The 21,235-nt window shown below is 39.6% G+C and overlaps 1 protein-coding gene across 6 annotated transcripts in view; it reads left to right on the plus strand.

The window, feature by feature from the left end:
• The window catches only part of LOC145512889 (uncharacterized), a 324,797-nt gene that overhangs the window by 275,741 nt on the left and 27,821 nt on the right, over positions 1–21,235 (plus strand). For 5 of the 6 annotated variants that reach the window (XR_014058904.1, XR_014058905.1, XR_014058902.1 and 2 more), the window contains one exon: positions 9,339–9,526. The exons of the other annotated variant lie outside the window; for it this stretch is intronic. The gene's annotated coding sequence lies outside the window, so the exon portion shown is untranslated. Of the gene's footprint in view, positions 1–9,338; positions 9,527–21,235 lie in introns of those variants that run through there. 6 annotated transcript variants of the gene reach the window in all.

Here is a 21,235-nt window from a genome sequence, read left to right on the forward strand (position 1 = left end):
TGGTTTGTCCTTCTTGTGTTCTAAGAAATCTTTACCTAAACTAAGGTCATACTATTCTTCTAGAAGTTTTATAGCTTCAGATTTTACATACATGTCTATGAGTCATCTCAGGTTTATTTTATATACAACAAGAAGAAAAGATCAAGGTTCAATTTATGTTATTCAGTTGCGTTGTTCTAGCACCATTGTTGGAAAAACTTCCACCATTGAATTACTGTGGCTTCTTTGTTGATTATCAATTACCATATTTCTTTTGGTTTATTTCTAAAGTTTCTATTCTATTCCATTCATCTACGTGTCTATGCATGCTAAGTCACTTCAGTTGTGTCCGGATTTATTGCGACCCTGTGGACTGTAGACCACCAGGCTCCTCTGTCCATGGGATTCTATGGGCCAGAATACCAGAGTTGGTTGCCATTTCCTCCTCTCTGGGATCTTCTTGACCCAGGGATTGAACCTGCATCTCTTATGTCTCTTGCATTGGCAGGAGGGTTCTTTAACCACTAGTGCCACCTGGTAAGCCCCCCTGCGTGTCCATACCTATGTCAATACTATGTCACCTTCATCATTGTAGTTTTAGAGTAAGTTTTGAGATCAATTAGTGCAAGTATTCCAATTTTGTTCTTTTCAAATAGTTTTGACTATTCTCAGTCCTCTATTTTTCCATATAAATTTTAGAATCAGCTTGTCAGTTTCTACCAAGAAGCCTGCTGATACTTTGACAGGGATTTTGTGGATTATAAAGATCAATTTGGAGAGAATTAAGAGCTTAACAATATTGAGTCATCCAATCTATGAACACACTACAGCTCTATTTAGGCATTTTTTCATTTCTCTTATTGAGGTTTAGTAGTTTCCAACATGCAGCTCTTGCACTTATATTGTGAGATTTATCCCTGTTTATTTTTAATGCTGCTATAAATAGTATTTAAAAAATTTTTTTAATTTCTAATTGTTCATTGTTAGTGTATAGAAATAGTTGATTTTTGAATATTGACTTGTCTCCTGTGACCTTACTAAGCTTACTTATTCTAGTAGTTTTTTTAGTAGTATCCCAATGCTTTTTCAGAGAAGGCAATGGCACCCCACTCCAGTACTCTTGCCTGGAGAATCCCATGGCCGGAGGAGCCTGGTGGGCTGCAGTCCATGGGGTCGCTAAGAGTCGGACACGACTGAGCGACTTCACGTTCACTTTTCACTTTCATGCATTGGAGAAGGAAATGGCAACCCACTCCAGTATTCTTGCCTGGAGAATCCCAGGGGAGCCTGGTGGCTGCCGTCTATGGGGTCTCACAGAGTCGGACACGACTGAAGCGACTTAGCAGCAACACCAATGCTTTTTTGAATGAGTTTATATCAAACTACAACTGTGATCTTGGAAGTGGGGGCTATTTATTTTTTGTCTGATACATGTGGACAACTGATTAAAGAGTGATAAAAGATTTTTGTAAGCCCTACAATGTGTGTATGGATTTTAAAGCTGATTATAAAGTTCCTGAAGATCAAGAAGGGAGTGGACTTCAGTCAGTAGCCTGCAGAGAGGGATGGTGGGGGGAAGAATTTGGGGAACTTCTAGGAAAGATTTAAGACCCACTGGTATGTCCTGATTGTCAGTTTGGGACCGTATGCCTTATACTAGTGTTTTATAAATTGAGTTCTTGGATGGTCACGTTCTTTTCCTTCTCAGTAAAACTTCTACGATCAAATAAATTTGGAGAAAACTTCATACTGTATCCTCCTCTTGGAATTTTGCAGTGTCCGATAGCGTATTAAAGGCTGGAATAAACCTAGAATAAAGATCCATGTTTACACAGCTTTATTTAATCTGACATTCCCCAAACTCATTTGACCACGGAACCCTTGTTTAGTATAAACCCTCCTAATAATCCAAAAGCTCTTTAGCTCATTCTCTGCAAAATACACTCAGGAAAATGCTGCCATGAATAATTCTATGATCTCTTTCTCACCTTCAGTAGGAGAACAATATTCACATAAGGCTATTAAGTAAGAAGTAGCTGATTGCTACAAAATTCTCTGAGCAATAGAATGTACTTAGAATTCTATAATGGAGAGAGGTTTATGTTTTTGATGTGTTCATTTCCTTCTGTTTTGACTTAGAAATGATGGACAAATATTCTCCCAACATTTGGTACAGAATTAAGCCAAGAGAATGATTCCACCCCACACTACAGTATTGTTTGGTCTTTCCTCATGTTCTCCTTTGCTTGTAGTTCTGTCTTTCTTGTTTTGCTCTAATTTGTTGTAACACTGAGCCATCAAACTGTAAAAAAGGTTTTCTTCATGAGGCATTCTGCCACCTGCTTATGTGCTTTGTGTAGTAATCAGGGCCATAGGAGAAAAACAGATACTGTACATCTTTCAGAGAAAATTATTTTCTAATGAATGACAGCCTGCAATTAAACCAGCAATAAAATAAACAACATTTGCAGTTTTTAGTGTGAAGCAGTTTGTATTATAATTGATCATATTTGAGACAACAGCTGATATCAGGATTTACCTAGATCCTTGATGTGAAGTTGTAGTTTTTAAGGAAAGTGCAGCTGGAAACCTGCTCCAAATTGCCTCCCTCAGTAATTAAAAGTATAAATGTTTCAAGTTGAATTCATCCTATTAGTAAGATTTTAGGAAACAAAAAGTTAATTTATTCGCATTCGATATGGTCTGTAAATGCCACCATTATATGCCTTCCACTGGCCTTTGATTAGCTATGGATTAATAAAACTTTTATACCTCCTTTGTCAGCCTCATTTTGAACTCTGTTTTTGCATACTGTTACTATTAAATAAATGAATTAGTGTCCAGAAATGTGTCATGCATATTACCTAGCAGCAGGAAGCATAATACAGTGGTCAGCTCCCCAGGAGCGTTATAAATCCTAATGCGCTCGGTAACCTGCTCACAAGGACCTATTAAAAGCATGATGATTTAGTGGAACTGTATTTGTGCTTAACAATGGAATTTTAGTTAATTCAAAACAATGTAAATCATCTCCAATTACAGTATTTGAATATTCACAGTTGCTTTACAAGTACACCTGCGGTTGCTAAGTTAAAAAAAGAAACAAAACACAAAATCCAGTTTTTTAGAAAAGCATTGTTCTGAGTTACTTGCCTGCAGTAACATTCAGGCAGGTTTCAGTAGCTTATGTTAAAAGTAGCCAACCCTGGAGAACAGTGTTTATCCGGCACAGCTGACTATCTCACAGCCACAGCAGTTTAGGGCATCCAAAAACGTGGCAAGCAAGGGACGCAGCGGGAGCAGGGGGTGATGCTGTTGTACCTGAAAAGCTCAGGTGAGCGCTGTAATTGTGCTGGTGAGATGCTGTCGCTGCCTGTGTTCCTGGAGGCAGCTGAGGGCTTTTGTGTTGCTGCTGTTATCAAAGTCATTTCAGAGCCGTGTCAGTAGCTTCTTGATACTAGAAGTGCTGCTGTGTCCCTGTGGGTACAGCACAGACCAGAGAGGATCCTCGGGTTTGAAACAGGCTCTTTTATGCTCAAGGTCTCAGAGAGCCTTTCTGGGAAATGATTAGCTGTCCGGCTGGCAGTGACCGTTTTTGGCATTACAGGCCCTTGGCGCTCTGTCAGAATCAGCTTGGACCTCTGCATCGGAGAGGGGACCAGCCCACTCGCCCTCCTTTACACGGTCTTTCCCAAGAGGTGACAGGAGGGGAATTAATGAGGAGCAGGGTGAACTTTATTGAAGGAGTTTATTCTGTGTCTTGTGGATCTAGCCATTTAGGGACAAAGCACGACTTTTCTGGATTTCCAAAGAAATCCGGGATGAATTTAGCACTTCTTTTTGGTGAAAAACAAAACCTGAAATGAGTGCTGTTAGACACATTTTTTCATAGTTTGCCAGTGGGCACAGTTCATTTTGTATACTATTGTCATTATTTGCAATTTCACCATCAGTTTTAGTTTGTGATAGGAAGGGTTAGCTTTGCCATCAGCAAGCCTGGGTGCAAAACTTGGTTCTGTGTCTTATAAGCTGGATGCCCTTGGGTGAGTTGTGTCCCCTTCCTGAACCTCCATTTATCCATCCCAGGATATAGGCTTCTGTGCAGATGTGTTGCTTTGGGTGTGGAGTGTAGATTAAATGAAGTGATGTACATAAAATACTCACAGGATAGTTACTGCTGTTTTTGTTGCTGATTCATAAGGTATATGATTGTATCGTGGAAACGTGGACTGCATTAGAGGTATATGTCTGAGCAAGGTGTTTGCCTTGATTTCATGTAACAATCATAATTTTCTCTTGACTTTGTTTATTCTCTCCCTCCATCCATTCATCTGTCCATCTAGCCATCCAAATGTCCATCCTCCACCCATCCAATCAGCAATACATATGTAAGATAAAAAAAAAAAAAAAACTTGAAAGACTACAAAACAGGAAGTCTCTTCTCACCTCTGTTTCCCAGATCCTCTGTTCTTGTCTGCAGAAATGACTACAGTTATTAACTTCCTCTTTGTCCTTCCAAAAGTATTGCCCATACAGGCACATAGAGCATACTCCAGAAGCTGTAGCATCCAGGAAGTTAGCAATATATCTTGTGAGCTTTCCATATTAGTACATCTCATCTGCCCCCATTTTCCATAATATTGGATGGTATTTTGTACTGTGGGTGTATCTTTTTTAAGCTTTTTAAAATATATATATTTTATTTATTTACTCATGGCTGCACTGGGTCTTCGTTGCTATGCCCCAGCTTTCTCTAGTTGCCTCTCAGCATGTGGGATCTTCCCAGACCAGGGATTGAACCCATATCCCCTGCATTGGCAGGCAGATTCTTAACCACTGGACCACCAGGGAAGTCCTTGTGGATGTATCTTAATTTATTTAGACAGTCCTCTGTGATGGGCTCATCAGTTGCTTTTAATCTTTGGCATTTACATACAGTGCTGCAGAGAATTTCCTTCTGTGTACACCTCTGCAAACAGAGATGAATATGGCTGCAAGATATTCTTACAGCAATAGAATCAATTCCTGGAGGTAGATTTTCTGAGTCTGATTTTTGTAGAAGTTGTGAAATTGCCCTAAAAAACTGTACAAATCTACCCACCTCCAATAATATGAGAATGCTAGTTTCCCCACACCCTTGCTGTTTTATGTTGACTTTTAAAGTAATTTAAAACCTCAATAGTATTTTAAAGCTTCATGCAATAGTCTGACCATGTTAATTTGCATCTTTATGAATTATTGACTCTGTCCAGAACCTATATATCTACACAATAAAGTGCAGGAGTCAAATGTTAAGTAAGTAGAAACAAACAGAACCATATACTTTTAAAAATAAAGGAACCTCTGGAGTGGTTTGATCCAGCAGAAGAAAACCAGGACTTTTAGCGCTCAAGTGACTTCTTTAAAGTCACACATTTAATGGTGTTTATGGCAGGTGGAGAGGGGGCTTAGTTCCCCTAATTCAGGCCCAGTCCTCTTTTTTATCATGTCACACTATTCCCAGTGTGTGAATATCCTTATGCAACATGGACCAGACTGCTCCCCTACATGTGTAATACTAATCCTGGGCTCATTCAGAGGCAGTTGTGATGAAATGAAAAGAATGCTGAATTCCAAGTCCATGACCTATATTTTATGGCTGAGTAATATTCCCTTATATATATGTACCACATCTTCTTTTTTCATTCATCTATCGATGGACATTTCCTTGCTTCCAAGTCCTGGCTATTGTAAATAGTGCTGCAGTGAACACTGGGGTACATGTGTCTTTTAGAATTGTGGTTTTCTCAGAGAATGTGCCCAGTAGTGGGGTTGCTGGATCATATGGTAGATGACCTCTTCATATAGAAGAGGAGAGGGAGGGGATTTATGTATAATTATGCCTGGTTTGATCAAAGATATGGGTTTTCCAGTAGTCATGTATGGATGTGAGAGTTGGACCATAAAGAAGGCTGAGCGCCGAAGAATTGATGCTTTCAAACTGTGGTGCTGGAGGAGACTCTTGAGAGTCCCTTGGACAGCAAGGAGATCAAACCAGTCAATCCTAAAGGAAATTAACCCTGACTATTCATTGGAAGGACTAATGCTAAAGCTGAAGCTGCATTACTTTGGCCACCTGACGCAAAGAGCTGACTCATTGGGAAAAGAACATAACGCTAGGAAAGATTGAGGGCAAGGAGAGAAGTGGGTGACAGAGGATGAGATGGTTGGGTGGCATCACTGACTCAATGACATGAGTTTGAGCACACTCAGGGAGATAGTGAAGGATGGAGAAGCCTGGCGTGCTGCAGTTCATGGGTCTCAAAGAATCGGAGTCGACTAAGTGACTGAACAACAGCTACAACAATGGCTGATTTGTGTTTCTGCACAGCAGAAACCAACACAGCATTGTAAAAATTAAGAAACAAAATTAAAAAAGTTCATGACCTAGATTCAGATCCGGCTTTGTCATGTATTGATTGTGTCTTTGGACAAGTTTCCTAACCTTTCAGGGTATCAGAGTTCTCATCCATAAAACAGTGGTGGTGCTATCTATTCCATGATACCTATAGGGAGTGCTTTGCTGAGTGTCCTGGCAAAAATAGATGTTCACTTTTTAATTTTCTAACTGTTCATTTGCATAAGTAATTAGTAACATTTTCATATTCCATTAGAATGATTGCCAAACCATTGCTTATACTTTTGGGTTTTTTAATTCTAAAATTATGTTTCATCAAACATAGATTAAAAAGCAAAGGCATCCATGACAAACCCACCTTCTTTTACTGATGGTAGTGGGGGATGTGGAAGAAGGGATACCTGATTTTCAGTATTAGCAGCAACTTGTTTCTAGGATGTTCATCTTGCTTATGAATGACCAATAGCTAGTACCCCTCATCAGCATCTCAGAGAAGGAAAATCTAGTGAATTTCCCATTGCTCCTTCATTAAGGAGCGGAGTGAGAAGGGAGGAATCCCCAGTATTACCCATTCTGACTGTAGGATTTGAAATAATTGGATTATTTGAAAAATTAACACAGCCCCACCAAATATTTAAGAACTCACATGTGAGTAGGTTATACAGCCCTGGACTTGGGCTGAAAGAGGAAGGGAGAGGTCGAGAGTAAGAAGCAAGGGTTCTAGTGAGACCACTGCCACTTGATAGCCATGTGATCACTCAATAAATCATTTATCCTTTCAGGATTTTACTGTCTTCCTTGATAAATTAATCAGATTACTGTTGTATTGACTTATATTCAAGGTACTCCTGATTAAGCCTAACAATACCTATGATTTATCAGCTGCAAGCTAGCCACAGGCCATCTTTGGTCTTTGATTATTATCATCATCCCTAGAATCACCCCTTCTTTACTGATAAAGAACTGGGAACAGAGAGCAGGGATGTATTTTGCCTGAATGCACACTGTCAGTCAGTGGCAGAGATGATGGTTGCACTCCAGGTATTTTCTTTCTTAAAAAATTATTTATTTGGCTGTGCCAGAGTTCATTACTGCATGGGCTTTTCTCTAGTTGTGGGCGAGTGGGGACCACTCTCTCATTGTGGTGCACTGGCTTCTCATTGCAACAGCTTGTCTTTTTTGCGGAGCACAGGCTCTAGAGCATTCGGTCTTCTGTAGTTTGGCATGTGGGCTCAGTAGTTAACCCTCTTGGGCTCTAGAGCACAGGTTCAGTAGTTGTGGCACAAGGGCTTAGTTGTCCCTCGGCATGTGGGATCTTCCAGGACCAGGGATCAAATCCATGTCTCCTGCATTGGCAAGCAGATTCTTTACCACCATTCGAGTCACCAGGGAAGCACCCCAGCCCCAACCACCCAGGTCTTTTCTGTCTCAAAGACAGTGTGCTTAACTACAGTGTCCTGCCTCTGGGGCCACTCTGTGTGGTAGAAAAAGCATCATGCCTGTTCTGCAATCACCTGAGCCTCAGAGACATGGTGGGTGGGCATTATTAGCTGTCTCACTGTAGAGGATTGAGTGAGAGAATGTCAGGGAAGGTGCTGTGTAGACTGTCCTTTCTTACAGAGATGAGCTTATTAATTGGGCTGTTGCAGATAGGTCATGCTGATGGGTAGAATCTCAGACACTGCAAGGTATAATAATAATGCTGCAAGAACAATTGGTTGAAAAGGAGCTCTTTTGCTTAAACAATGCTAAGCAACAGTTTTTATTGTGTTTTTAATATTAATATACTGGATTTGGGGGGCTTCCCCAATGGCTTAGTAGTATACGAATCCGCTTGCCATTGCAGGAGACATAAGAGACACAGGTTGGATCCCTGCATTGGGAAGATCCCCTGAAGGGGGAAATGGCAACACACTCCAGTATTCTGGAGAATGCCATGAACAAAGGAGCCTGGCGTGCTACAGACCGTGGGGTCTCAAAGAGTCAGACACAGCTGAGCATGCACATGCTGGAGTTTTTGGACATGTATGAACAGCCATAAATGATTATAACTATAAACACTGTACTGTTTTATATTTCAGATAGCAAATGACTATGTGCAGAAATTAACATACATATTCACACATGTATATACATTTGCACATTTATATACACATTCACATTAATATACATCTATCTATATACATGTACATATGTCTATACATATGTATATATAAATGAGCACACAATTAAGACCTTTGGTATTTTTCTTCCTTAAACCTTTTTATAATTCCTTAGGTAGAAAGAACAGGAATAGAATGTGCTAATGCTTAAAAATAAAATAATAGGGAGATATTAAGGTAGTAATTTACCACCTCAAAAATTTTTAAAAAAGATCAAGTTACTTTTTTTTCATGAAAACAATTCATTCATTCAACAAATGCACTACTAAATTCAATAGTTCTAGCTTACCTTTCTAATAATTCTATTTTCTAATCAGAACATAAACTGGAAAGATGTGCAGTATCTCAAGGCTATATCATATATTTAAAGCATGTATTTTTTTAATTTAATTTAATTTTTAATTGGAGGATAATTACTGCACAATATTGCAATGGTTTCCACCACACATCAACATGAATCAGCCATCTGTACACATATGTCCCCTCCCTCCCACCTCCCTCTCCATCCCACCCCTCTAGGTTGTCACAGAGTACTTACTGGCTTTGGGTTCCCTGTGTCATACAGCAAATTCCTGCTCGCCATCTATTTTACATATGGTAGTGTACATGTTTCAGTGCTATTCATCCCACCTTCTCCCTCTCCTACTGTGTCCAAAAATCTGTTCTATAATGCATATATATGGAATCTAAAGCATGTGCTTTTAATCAAACACTTAGAAATTTGGAAAATGAATCTAAAAATCATTTATTATCTGACCTTTCACTGATAACTGCTGTTTATGTTGGTTTATTTTTTCCAGTATTTTTCCAGTATATTGTGATCATCTCAACACTAGAAACTTGGTGAGGATTCAAGGAGAATGAATTGTATACCAAATGCCAAGTCAGAGGAAAATAAGGGAGAGTCCTGGAAAGAGTTGACTGAGCCTTGCTGTTGTACATGGAACAGTAGGAAACCAAATGCATTAATAAAATCTACACACAATCATTTTTCTATGAGAATTCTTGATTCTTGGAAACCTAGAACATTTCAGAATCCCCATGAAACCAATAAATAATTAAGCATGACCTCTTTTCTGGGCTCCAAGCCATTAACAAGATATCCCAACTTGTCATTTCACTTAATAGTATATCCACACTGAACCCCTGCTCACTGCCTGCACTCCTAACCCCAAGCAATGCCCCTAGTCTCCCATATCACTTACTGACACCTTCACCCTCCCACTTCTTAGACCAGAAATCTAGGAGTCATTTTTGCATCCTTCCTCTTCTTCATTTTTCCATCCAATCATTTTGTCATTTCTACACCCAATTCCCTCTCAAATATGTCCACTTGCCTTCATCTCCTTGGCCATAGTTCTAGTCCTAGCCAGGGTCATGTTTTGAACCACAGAGATGCTCACTCACTGACCTCCCTGCTTCATCCTTAGCTCAACCTTCAAGCCATATACATTCTTTCCCAGATTCTTTTCCATTATAGCTATTCCAAGACATTGAATATAGTTCCCTGTGCCATACAGTAGGTCCTTGTTGTGTATCTGTGTTGTATATAGTAGTGTATATATGTTGATACCAAACTCCTAATTTATCCTTCCCCCCATTTCCCCTTTGGTAACCATGTGTTTGTTTTCTATGTCTGTGAATCTGTTTCTGTTTTATAAATATGTTCATTTATATCATTTTTTAAGATCCCACCTGTAAGTGATATGATATGATATTTATCTTTTCTCTGTCTGACTTCACTTTGTATGATAATCTCTAGGTTCATCCATGTTGCTGCAAATGGCATTATTTCATTACTTTTTATGGCTGAGTAATATTCTATTATATATGTATATACCACATGTGCTTTACCCATTCATCTGTTGATGGACACTTAGGTTGCTTCCATGTCTTGGCTATTGTAAATACTGATGCTGTGAAGTGCATTGAGGTACATGTATCTTTTCGAATTAGTTCTCATCTTTTCTTGATATATGCCCCAGAGTGGGATTGCTGAATCCTGTGGTAACTCTATTTTTAGTGTCTTTAAAAACTTTTTTATTGAAATACAGTTGATTTACAATATTGTGTTAATTTCTGCTGTATAGTACAATGACTCAGTTATATATGTACTTTTTCATATTCTTTTCCATTATGGTTTATCACAGGATGTTGAACATAGTTCCCCATGATATACAGTAGGACTTTATTGTTTATCCATCCTATATATACTAGTTTGTATCTTCTTATCCCAAATTCCCAATCCTTCCCTACCCTCCCCCTCCCCCCTTGGCAACAAGAAGTCTGTTCTCTATGTCTGTGAGTCTGTTTCTGTTTCATAGATATGTTAATTTGTGTCCTATTTTAGATTCCACATATAAGTGATATCATTTGGTATTTATCTTTCTCTTTCTAACTTAGTTCTCTTAGTATGATAATCTCTAGGTCCATCCATATTGCTGCAAATGGCATTATTTCACTCTATTTTATGGCTGAGTAATATTCCAGTGTGTGTGTGTGTATACTACATCTTCTTTATCCATTCATCTGTTGATGGATACTAAGGTTGTCTCCTATATCTTGGTTATTGTAAATAGTGCTGCTATGAACATTAGGGTGCATGTATCTTTTTGAATTCTCATCTTTTCTGGATACATGCCCTGGAGTGAGATTGCTGGATCATATGGTAACTCTATTTTTAGCTTTTGAAATAACTTCCATAATGTTTTCCATAGTGGCTCTACCTATTTACTTTACTGGCAACAGTGTAAGAGGGTTTGTTCCCTTTTCTCTTCATGCTCTCCATTTATTTGTAGAATTTTTGATGATGGCCATTCTGACAGGGGACTTCCCAAGTGGCACCCATGGTAAAGAACCTGCCTGCTGATACAGGAGACGTAAGAAATGCAGGTTTGATCCCTGTGTTGGGAAGATCCCCTGGAGGAGAGCGTGGCAGCTCTCTCCAGTATTCTTGCCTGGAGAATCTCAGGGACAGAGGAGTCTAGCAGGCTACAGTCCATAGGGTCACAAAGAGTCAGACCTAACTGAAGCAACTTAGTATGCATGTATTCTGACTGGTGTAAGGTGATACCTTATTGTAGTTTTGACTTTCATTTCTCTAGTAATTAGCAGTGTTGAGCATCTTTTCATGTGCCTATTGGTCATCTGTATGTCTTCTTTGGAGAAATGTTTATGTATACCTTCTGCTCATGTTTTGATGGGTTGTTTGCTTTTATGATATTGAGCTGTGTGAGCTGCCTATATATTTTGGAAATTAATCCCTTGTTGGTTGCATTGTTTGCAAATAGTTTCTCCCATTCTGTAGGCTGTTTTTTCATTTTGTTTATGGTTTCCTTTGCTGCGCAAAAGCTTTTAAGTTTAATTAGGTCCCATTTGTATATTTTTATTTTTTTCCCATTACTCTAGATGTATCCAAAAACATATTGCTGTGATTTATATCAGAGTGTTCTGCCTATGTTTTCCTTTGGGAGTTTTATAGTATTCTGTCTTACATTTAGGTCTTTAATGAATTTTGAGTTTATTTTTGTATATGATGTTATTAGAGAATGTTCTAATTTTTCTACATGTCTAGTTCCCTCAGCACCACTTGCTGAAGAAACTGTCTGTTCTCCATTGTGTATTCTTGCCTCCATCACTGTAGGTTAATTAACTAAATGTATGGGTTCATTTCTGGGCTTTCTATTCCTGTTGCAGTGATCTATGTGTCTGCTTTTGTGTTATTACCATACTCTTCTGATTATTATAACTTTGGAGGATAGTCTGAAGTCAGAGTGTGATTCCTCTGGTTCCATTCTTCTTTCTCAATGTTGTTTTGACTCTTTGGGGGGTCTTTTGAGTTTCCATACAAATTTTAAAGTTATTTGTTTTAATTCTGTGAAAATGCCACTGGTAATTTGATAGAGATGGCATTGAATCTGTAGAATGCCTTGGGTAAATAATCATTTTAACAATATCAATTCTTCTCATCCAAGAACATGGTATATCTTTCCATCTGTTTGTGTCACTGTTTTTTTCTTCCATCAGTGCCTAAGAGTTTCCCAAGTACAGGTCTTTTGCCTCCTTAGGTAGATCTATTCCTAGGTATTTTATTCTTTTTGATGCAGTGGTAAGTGTTATGGTTTTCTTAATTTCTGTTTCTTATATTTTGTTGTTTGTATATAGGAATGCAATAGGTTTCTGTATATTTGTATCCTGCAGCTTTACCAAATTCAGTGATGAGCTCTAGTAATTTCCTGGTGACATCTTTGCTGCTGCTGCTGTTAAGTCGCTTCAGTCATGTCTGACTCTGTGCGACCCCATAGACGGCAGCCCACCAAGTCTCCGCCATCCCTGGGATTCTCCAGGCAAGAACACTGGAGTGGGTTGCTATTTCCTTCTCCAACGCATGAAAGTGAAAAGTGAAAGTGAAGTCGCTCAGTCGTGTCTGACTCCTAGCAACCCTATGGACTGCAGCCTACCAGGCTCCTCTATCCATGGGATTTTCCAGGCAAGAGTACTGGAGTGGGTCGCCATTGCCTTCTCCGGGTGACATCTTTAGGATTGTCTATTTATAGTGTGTACACAGAAAACAATCTGTAAACAATGACAGCTTTATATTTTCCTTTCCATTGTAAATAAACTATACTTCAATAAAAAAAAAAAACAAACACAGTCCATGACAGAAAAACAATCTAAAGTCTTCAGTATGGGCTCTAAGGCCACTCACTCACTCTCCTGGCCTCCACCCCTTCTTTGATTTTATCTTCCTCACTTTTTCATTCACTTGGTTCCAGACTCACTCGCCTTTCTTTGGTTCATTGAACTTGGCAAGTCCTTCTCTCCTCACGGTCTTTGCAGATGCTGCTTCTTAATACTTTAATCTCCTGCCCTGTGGCAGTGGATCTCACTGTATATGTCTCTTGCTCGGAGACCTTCCCTGAACCTCCATTCAAAACGAAGATTCCCCTTATACCTTTTTTATAGAATCCTGTAATAGCCTTTACAGCTGCCATGATAATTTATTATTATATACTTTTTACACAATCTTTGTACCAGGTTGTAAGTCCCCTGAGGACAGGGATTGTGTCTGTCTTGCTCATTGCTTCATCCCTAGAAGCACACTGCCTGGTATATAGTCGGACTCAAGTATTCATTGATCAGATGAATGAATGAATATTTTATTCCTTTGTTGCTTCTCTCTGGGATTAAAAAGGATTTTCACAAATATTGAAAGTAGAGGAAAGAAGTTTCCAGCAATTTTTCTCCCAAATTTTCTTCTCAGTGGGCTGCACTTATCTTAAAGAGAGACTTGCCACTGTGTGTTTTCTCTGATTGACAAATTTCCTTTGAAAACTCCTACATTCCCATCTACTTGTCTACGCCAGTGCTTTTTTTTTCAAGGCCCACCCAATCCTACTTTCCTGCTGCCTAGTAACTTATTATATTCTTTTTTTGAACTCTGTGGCACTTATGACCTAACTCAAATGGTGAATAATGTTTATGAAGCTCACCCCAAGACAATGATGTAGCATAAAGGACCAGCTAGCCCAAAGTCTCTTAGAGATAATACATAATCCCTAAGCAATATTCCTTTAAAAAATTTCATTATTGTTTAATATACTCAGCAGGTATTTATTCAACATGCGGTATATACTAGGAACCATGCTCTACAGAGAGATACACCAGTGAGCCAAAACTGACAGAGCTCCTGCCTTCATGACGTTCATGGTCCAGCATTACTTGAACAATTGAAAAAAGGCAATTTTCATTTTGCCATGGCCCACTGACACCTCCCAAGACTTACTGTGGAACCTGTATCAGACCAGGAAAACATTACATATGACCTTTATAAGGCCGTGAAATATTCTAACATGTTCTTCCAAGAATATCAGCAGTAATGCCATGTAGCTTTCTAGGCTTCCAAGCTCTAAATGCTATTAGGAATATTAGTCACCTGTGGCTGTTGCTTGTTCACCATCCCATGTCCCTTGGTCTGCCTGGCTTCAGCACAGCTGTGACAGACTGTTTCCTACACCATTGAAGGCACTGCAGAGTTTCTGCTCAGTGTTCTCTAATGAGCAGAAGGCCACTCAGTCACACCCAAGTGCAATCCAAAGTGTGTGTGCGTGTGTGTGCACCCACGTGCACATGTGTGTTGGGGGATCAGAGGTTAGCACTCTGGAAGGTACTTCTACATTAGTGTGGGTCACCTGTCAGTGGGTAAATGTCTCAGCCTCCCATTTTAGATGGTGCATCTCTGAGGTGTTCTTACAGGTACCTCTGAGCCTCTCCAGTGACATGGGGCCCAGTTGCCTCAGCAGTTCAGCACATGGAAACACCTACTGTCTCTTCTCTCTTCCCTGTCTCTCCTCTCAGACTCCCTGCACTCAAGTCCTTTTCCCAGGGTTTTCTTTAGAGGACACATCCCAAAACTTTGGATTGCCCTCACATAGAGAAAACTCAGCAAAAATAACTAAATTTATAATAGTTAATTGCTTCATTATTATTTCTTCTGTTAGAAGTGAAATAATATTTCTTCTGTTAGAAGTGAAAAAATCAACTCAGCCAGATTTTTGCACATCTTCTCGGTTCTGGGGAAACTAAGATATATAAGATAAATGTGATAATTATCATACTAAGTGAAGTGAGTCAGACCGACATATATAATATCTCTTATATGCAGAATCTAAAAAAAAAATGATACAGATGAACTCATTTAGAAAACAGACTCACAGAGTTAGAGAATGAACTTATGGTTACCAGGAGGGAAGGGTGGGGAGGAGGGATAGATTGGAAGCTTGGGGTTGACATGTACACACTGCTCTATATAGAATAAATAACCAACAAGCTACAGGGAGCTCTACTCAATATTCTGTAATAATACTAACAGGGTAAAGAATTTGAAAAAGAATAGATACATGTATAACTGAATCACTCTGCTGTACACTGGAAACTAACAAAACATTTGTTAGTCAACTATGTTCCAATATTAAGTAAAAATTAAGAAATAAGGTAAATGTAGTACCTGCTCTCAAGGAACATACCATCTATCAGAAGAATCATTTTACAGAACAAAAAATTTGGTTAAGGACCTTCATTATTCCCCTTCTCCAACCTGCATGCACCTCTAAAGGAATATATGACCTTACATGTTGTTCAGTCACTCAGTAGTGTTCAGCTCTTTGTGACCCCATGAACTGCAGCATGCCAGGCTTCCTTGTCCTTCACTATCTCCCAGAGCTTGCTCAAATTCATGTCCATTTAGTCAGTGATACCATCCAACTATCTCATCTTCTGTTATCCCCCGTCTCCTCCTTCCTTCAGTCTTTCCCAGCATCAGGGTCTTTTCCAATGATTCTGCTCTTCGCATCAGGTAGCCAAAGTATTGGAGCTTCAGGTTCAGCATCAGTCCTTCAAATGAATATTCAAGGTTGATTTCCTTTAGGATTTGATCCCCTTGCAGTTCAAGGGACTCGCAGGAGGCTTCTCCAACACCAAGTTCAAAAGCATCAATTCTTCAGCACTCAGCCTTCTTTATGGTCCAACTCTCACATCCATATAGGACTACTGGAAAAACCATAGTTTTGACTATACAGGCCTTTATAGGCAAAGTGATGTCTCTGCTTTTTAATATGCTATCTAGGTTTGTCAGAGCTTTTCTTCCAAAGAGTAAATGTCTTTTAATTTCATGACAGCAGTCACTGTCCACAGTGATTTTGGGGCCCAAGAAGATAGTCTGTCACTGTTTCCATTGTTTTCCCATCTATTTGCCATGAAGCAATGGGACTGGATGCCATGATCTTAGTTTTTTGAATGTTAGGTTTTAAGCCAGCTTTTTTGCTCATCTTTCACCTTCACCAAGAGGCTCTTTAGTTCCTCTTTGCTTTCTGCCATAAAGGTGGTATCATTTGCAAATCTGAGATTATTGATATTTCTCCTGGCAATCTTGATTCCAGCTTGAGCTTCATCCAGTCTGGCATTTTCCATGATGTACTCTGCATGTAAGTTAAATAAGCAGAGTGACAATATATAGCCCTTAAGGTACTCCTTTCCCAATTTTGAACTAGTTCATTGTTCCATGTCTGGTTCTAACTGTTGCTTCTTGACCTGCATACAGGTTTCTCAGGTGGCACGTATATATGACTCCATATATAACTGTACAAATTGTACCTGATACAAAATTTGGTGTGGCCCCCATTCTCCCTTTGCTGTAGCCTAGATTCTCAATGATACAAATGACAGAAACTCAACCCAAAGTAGCTTGAAACAAAAGGCAATGTATTGGCTGGAGTAGCTGGGAAGTAAAGAGGTGTACTGGCTTCAGGCCTGGGTGTATCTTGAATCTCAATGATGCTGTCAGGGTTTTGTCTCTCTTTTGATTCTTCTGGGTTGGCTTTACTCGCAGGTCCCTTGGAATGAGAGAAAAAAAAATGGCTCCCTGCAGGTCTTAGCTTGTGTGTGTGTGCGCAGTTGCTAAGTTGTGTCCAACTCTTTGTGACCTCATGGATGATAGCCTGCCAGGCTCCTCTGTCCATGGGATCTTCCAGACAAGAATACTGGAGCAGGTTGCCATGCCCTCCTCCAAGAGATCTTCCCCGGCCCCAGATCGAACCCACATCTCTTACATCTTCTGCATTGGCAGACAGATTCTTTACCACAGAGCCACCTGGGAAGTCCTAGGTCTTGGCTCACCCAGTGGTTTTATCTCATAACCCAACAAAGAAGACCCTCTCTCTTTCCCAAGGTCCATATTAAAAGTCTCTTGGAGAATATCAGTTCTTGCTTGGATTATGTACATAGTCCTGAAACAGTCATGGTGGCTGAGGGGATGGTGAACCATGGCAGGACTGAGTCACATGCCCATCACTGGCTGGGAACAGGTGGTAAATCTCCCCCCAGAGAAACAGCAGCTCTATTACTAGGAGCAAAATAGCCACAGCAGGCTGGGACACTAAAGCTGAGCATAATTCTTTAGAGATTCCCAGGCTAGGATGAATATTTTCTTCTAGGAGTAGGGTAGTGGATACTCCTCAGCAAAGTGAGATTCTTGGCTGGAGAGCAGACGTTTATTTGGATTTACCAAAATCAAGAAGGAGACTGCCTCAATGATATAGTTTCTGGAGCTCTGGTTGTTGTTTCTATGGATGCCCAGCTTAGCTGGGTCCTGCACCACATCTGACTGGTGGGCACTTCAAGGGTGAATGGGATGTCCAAGTTTTTCTTAATAAGGTCATCCATGGCTGGAACCACTGGAGAAACTCTCCAGCTGAGGAGGGCAGAAGAGGGAGCAGTAAGACCTTCATTCTTGGGCTTGTTTTGGAGAACAGGAAATGCCCTCTCCTATCTTCTATTGAGTCGGGGCAAGAGCAGCTTTCCCAACCCTATAAAATGTTGAGACATAGAGGGAAGAACTGGGAGTTCGTGCCTTATATCAGCTGCTAGAAGAGCAGCTGCCAGAAGCTTGTGCCAAGGCTGTCTGCACGTAGTCTGTGCATCTTCATTCTGGATGCTGCTGGTTGGGGAACTTCAGAACTTCTACAGCCTAGCAGTGGATTGGCTGCTGCAGGAAGCTGATTTCCCCACTGGCCCATCTCATAGCAGTACATGTACATTCTCAACTCCAGATGGGCCAAGCTGATGTCTCTCTTTGATCTTTGCCGTGTACATTTTTGGATTGGTGGCACCCATAACACCTGATCCATATTTATTTTCAGACCAGAGCCTATTCCATGATCGGTAAGCAGTGATGTGTATTCTGTCAGTCTTGCACAGGCCTTTTTTCCTCATTCCGATTCTGTTGGTAGCTCTCCCAGCTGTATGTGATTATACATCCTCCTGGTGATTCCAGATTTTAAGGCATCGCTGGTTGAATCCTATGGTTTCAACTTCTTTTCTTTCTCCACCTTCCTCTCTCCCTTAGCTTATAATTAGCCATTTTTCGAAGTCCATTTATTTGAAATTCATCAGTGAGTTAGTCCTATGGGAGTAACTCTCAATTACAAACTGAAGACTAATTGTCCCATGATCATTGTTGCTCTAAGATGCTCCCATCACAATTGCTTCCTAAATTAACTCTCAGCTCTTATTTAACACTAAGTTAAGGATTTAACATGAGCCGTGATTTGTAGTACGAAACGCAACAGTTAGTGAACTGTGGTCACAACTATATATTTTTAAAATTCTTTTTTCTTTCCATTTGAATTCTGGGTTACTTTTAAAATCTAGAAGTAAAACTTGTTCAGTGGAGACAGCATAGATTTTGCTTTTATTGTGAACAGTTTATCATACAAAATTAAAATTTTTCATTATTATTGCCAGTCTTATTCCAAAGAAGTTTCTGAAAAATTTAAATCACCCATCTCACCCCCTGCCAACACCATTTTTAATATTGTCTTAATGTATTTTCTTAGTCAGTCAGTCTCTTTATTTGAGTAGAGGGTTGAGGAGGACAGATTTGACTGTTGATCAGAGTGGGTTGCATGATCTCTTTTATTTTGAGCTTGTGTTCAACCTCTGTCACTCTGATAATAAGGTGACAAGCAGTAAGAGGGAGAGAGCTAATTGTGAACTAGCCTGGGGGCAGGGAGATATAAAGGTGGTGGCCACAAGAGGCTGTAAGGCAGTGGCTGGAATGAAGAGGCCGTGGGTAAACAAAGAGGAGCTGTTAAAGCAAATGACATACCAAATGGTGGACCAAGGATTGGTCCCCTTGCACACGTTATGTTCAGGATGCTTCCAACAAGGAACTATAGAGGTGCTTCTACAAGTTTGACCCAAACTTGAGTTGAAATTTGAACTTTGAGTGAAGAATACACTTTCTTCTAGCAAAATATGGCCATATGAATTTTAAATGTAAATTAATAACCTAAAGCCTTTTTAAAAAAGGTTCTTTGGGGCCTTAGCCACATGATGTAAAAAGCATCCAGTTGGCATCCCCCAAAAGGACGGATGGGACTAAGCTCACTTGGCTGCTGCAGGGACATACCCTCTGGTTATAGCACAGGCACCATCTCAAGACAGACTGGCCTTAAAAATAGTTATCAGATGCCAAGGGAAAACCAAACCAAATGGACTAAAGAAATGCAAGAAACGTAAATGCATCCAACTTCTCAGGTACAGGTTTTAGGCCTGACAAAAGCTGCATCTTAGCCAAGCCCCCACCCCAGGCTCTCTCCCTTGGGACCTCGCTGGCACCAGGACAAGATAGGCATCATTTTGTCCTGTCATTGCAAGACCTCCTGGGGATTCTGGCCTCTTCTTTGTGAACTCCAAAGACTTCACTTCAACATTTCAGCTCACTTGGTCCCACATATTCCTCTGAAGGACTCTTCTCATCCACAGGCAATTGGAGCTCTGTAATGACAGGCAAAGAAGGGTCTTATGTTCCCAGCTCAGATGTGTACCTGTGGGTACCTCCCTGAGAATTTTGACTCAAGTTGGATTCCCTTCTTGGAGAAAATTAATTCAAAGGTAGAAATGGAAGCATGATTTCCCTGAGCTGCTAGCACACCCAGAGCCAATCCTAGCCCTGAAACAGATATGACTAATATAACAAATAATAAACAGAACTTCTCCCATCTGTCTGCTGACCGCCTTTGGCATTACTGGAAAATGTGCTTGCCCATTTAATCGCAAAACAAAACTTTATTTCTCTATTGTAATCACCACTCTTTGGGTATAGATTATTTGGAAACTATAGAAAAGTAGAAAGAAGTGGGGAAATTTTCACCTAGCGAAATTTGACACCTAGAGAGAAATACTGTTAACATTTTGGTACATTGATTTGCAGTGTTTTTCCTCTAATATAGTAGACATTGCATATCTTTTGCAATTTTAATTTAACATTATAGTATGTATATTTCCTCTTATTAATATGAATCTGTGAATATATTTAACTATTTTATATTTATACAATATAATAATTAGCACATACTAATGATTAATACTATAGACAGCATTACTTATATAAATCTATACTTATACATATATTTACAAATAGAAGTGTATAAATGTGTTTAATATATTTACAAATATATTTAATGAATGAATAATTCATTGGATAGACAATATTTACTTAACCAGAAAAAATCAAAGTAAAGAAATCCATTTCCAGTTTTCCCTGTTATTACAAATGCTGTAACTAACACCTCTGTGCATAGACATTTTTAGGTATTAAGTTTCTTTACGCTATGTTCCCAGAAGGAGAATAACTGGGTCAAATGTTATAAACCTTTTCAGAGCTTTTGTTGATCATTGCCAAAGTTTCCTGCCCTTTTTCAAGGGACATTGTTTTGTGACAGTCTCAAGGACTCTTATTGATTCAAGAGAAAGGATATACCCCTCAGCTGATTTAAAAAAAATAAATAGCATTAAAGTTTTTTACATAATAGACGACCCTCATGCAAAAGTGCAGCCTGCTTCATTCATTCCTGAAGGCAAATTAACATACAACCAGTCTACCAAGGACATGCTTGTGTGATTTCAAGATTTCTCCAGTTATCTTCCAAATGTTAGAAACAGTGATTTTAAAAATTTCTCAGTGTACATTAATAATACTTTTTTTTTGGTTAACTCTTCTACGTAATTGGGGGCTCCCTTGTAGCTCGGTGGGTAAAGAATCTGCCTGCAGTATAGGAGACCCGGGTTCTATCCCTGGGTTGGGAAGATCCGCTGGAGAAGGAAATGGCAACCCACTCCAGTATCCTTGCCTGGAAAA

This window comes from Giraffa tippelskirchi, chromosome 7 (assembly GCF_054371585.1).
Source record: "Giraffa tippelskirchi isolate mGirTip1 chromosome 7, T2T-mGirTip1v1.2.pri, whole genome shotgun sequence".
In the NCBI taxonomy this organism is placed as follows: Eukaryota; Metazoa; Chordata; class Mammalia; order Artiodactyla; family Giraffidae; genus Giraffa; species Giraffa tippelskirchi.